Source organism: Falco punctatus, assembly GCF_963210335.1.
Source record: "Falco punctatus genome assembly, chromosome: 15".
NCBI classification, from domain to species: Eukaryota; Metazoa; Chordata; class Aves; order Falconiformes; family Falconidae; genus Falco; species Falco punctatus.
In genome coordinates this window covers 22,584,620-22,587,166 of record NC_137595.1, presented here as the reverse complement: position 1 = coordinate 22,587,166, position 2,547 = coordinate 22,584,620, and positions in this window count along the sequence as shown.

Here is a 2,547-nt window from a genome sequence, read left to right as displayed (position 1 = left end):
CTGAGGACTAAAGACATGGTGAAAGACTCCCAGGCCTGCTCCAGCACCCTTCCCTGCTGAGCTTTGCCTGAAATGCAGCGGCCTTTGTGGTTCTTTGTCATGATTTTAATTTATCAGCTTGAAAGAAGTTATTAAGGCAAGGCTGCGCGAGACATCTCCGCTTTAGGGATGAGTAGTTTCAAAGTGGCCATCCAGTTCCTGACTCCAGATGGTGAAATGAGATCAGCGGATACGTGTGTTCTTGTTGCTGTTAGCAAATACTGCACAGGATGGAGATGGATCTCTGATACGGTATTTCCATCATCCCTGAAGTCAGTGGGGATGATGCCTTTTTCATCACTGCCCGAGAGGATCCTCCTGTAGTGATGACACTGAACCAAAAACTTGATCATCAGCAACAGCCATGTTTTGGGAGGAGTATGCAGCCCAGTCCTCATCCTGCTCCTGATTTCTAACTGCACTTCGCTGCAGAGACATCTAAGCTTTCCGAACGAAAAGCCAATTAAAGCGCACCATTAAGCACAGCTTTTTCTTTCCTTGTCCAAACCTATCTGTCACAGAAAGGACACAACGACTGTAGCGCAAGTTGGCAGATGCTGCTAAAAATGGGAAAGATAAGATGCATAAGTAAATTACTGACATACCAGCCTGAAGTCTCAAACAGGACCACGACAGCTGGGATCAGATGTATGTGGCCGCCCACCCGCCCCGCTCCTAGAGCTGCAAAGCCACCTGAGCTCCTCACCCAGCAGAAGTAGATTAACCACTTTTTATAGAAGCTGGTGATGGCTGAAGTTTCCAGGCTACTCACTCAGACACAGCAAGCCCTTAGCAGGCAGAGCAGAGGGGTGTTGCAGGCAGAGCCACGAAAGCATCGTCACTTCTATTTAACTTCACGTGTGCATGTGCTCTGTGCCTACCGGCGGACCTGTACAGCTCCTGGAGCAGGGAGGTGAAGGAAGAGAGCCAAAGAGATGTCTCAGTGATGCCAGTGGGGGTTTGCTGCTGATTTATGGGCACCTCGGGGCCTGTGCGGGATCAGTGATGCAGGGGGGAGAGCCCCTTTGACCCTTTCTCCTTTCGCCTTTCTCAAGACACTCAAAAACCCCAGGGTGGGTTTTTAATTAGCTCATTGAGAGGGAAAGGCAAGAGGAAGGCTGAAAGAAACACTGCACAGAGGAAGAAAAGGAAATGCAGATGGGGAAGAGGCAGGCAGAGCTGGAAGTACGGGGGAGGAACAGAGATGCTGTAAAGGGTAATTTTCCCGCTGACTGACGGCCATAGAGCTGTAAGACCCTGAACGTATTAAAAATAATGCAGTGCCCCGTAACATCTTGCACTCAGGGCTTCTGCTGCCTTTTTAGGACTAGCTGCACTTTGTTTAAGGATGGAAGATTCTTGCATTTAGCCCTCATTTGTGAATCATAACTGTGGAAGAGTGGAATGTGAACTTCTGTGTGCTGTACCATTCTGACGTACATAAAATACAAGATTTTTTCCTAATAAATATTCCTCCCTCAACACGCATTTCTCCTTGTTATCTCTAGATAAGAAACTGATCAGGCAGATGTAGCAGCATCAGTTCTCTGTGACAACATCCTTACAAAGTGATGTATCACAAGATCATCATCAGAGCAGGGCACATAACTGATTTTTTTTTTTCTTTTTTAGCTGAGAAAAAAATGAGGCAATGGAAAAATTTGTCTTATTTTCAGTTTATAGTCCTTTCAGCCCTTAAAACTACCTATTTAAAGACCTCTCAAAGAGTTTTGGAGCATCATGAAGAGGTTTTTAGCCTTGCTTATGGTGACTGGAGAGCAGACAGGACCCCCCAGTCTGCGGATGAGGAGGTCGAGGCACCGCGAGGTGAAATGAATTGTGTCCAAGCTCAGAAAACATAAAAAGCTGGAAATAGCAGCCAGGAAGCTATGCCAGCGCCTTCCTTGCAATCACCAGACCACATTCTGTGTAATAACAGAGTGGACACAAACATACGCACATTAAGCCCATTCCTTCCTTCTCTTGGGACATGGATGAATCATATTCCACTGTTGCGGTTGATAAAAGTCTTCAGAAGTCAGAGTGAGACCCAACTTCTTGTTTCGTTCTTTTTTGGAAGAAGTTGTAAAGGCTAGTTTCATTTATAAAACCTCCTGGCATCTTCTTCTGAGTTTCCAGACCCCCTCATCACTTCCATGGTGCCAAACATCTTCCCCTTCTCTGGAGATCGTGCTTCAAGTTGCCTCAAGACATGTCAGCAGTGGCCTGGATGCTTGCTATCTCAGCTCATGTAATTGCCCCAGCTTGAGCCTGGGTAATGTGGAGGACAAAGCACCAAAGCAGCTCAGTGCATTTTCACTTAGACAGGAAGGGCTGTGGAAAGCAGCAGAATTACTTCAGGCAAGACAAGCACAGGCATTGGCATGAGAATTGCAGAGGGCTGACCTGTTGTTCTGGTGGTGGTGAACAGGAATTTGCAGGCAGAACGGGTCTGATCCATTTGAAGGCCAACAGGAGAGGAAAGTGCTGTCTGATGTTCATCACTAA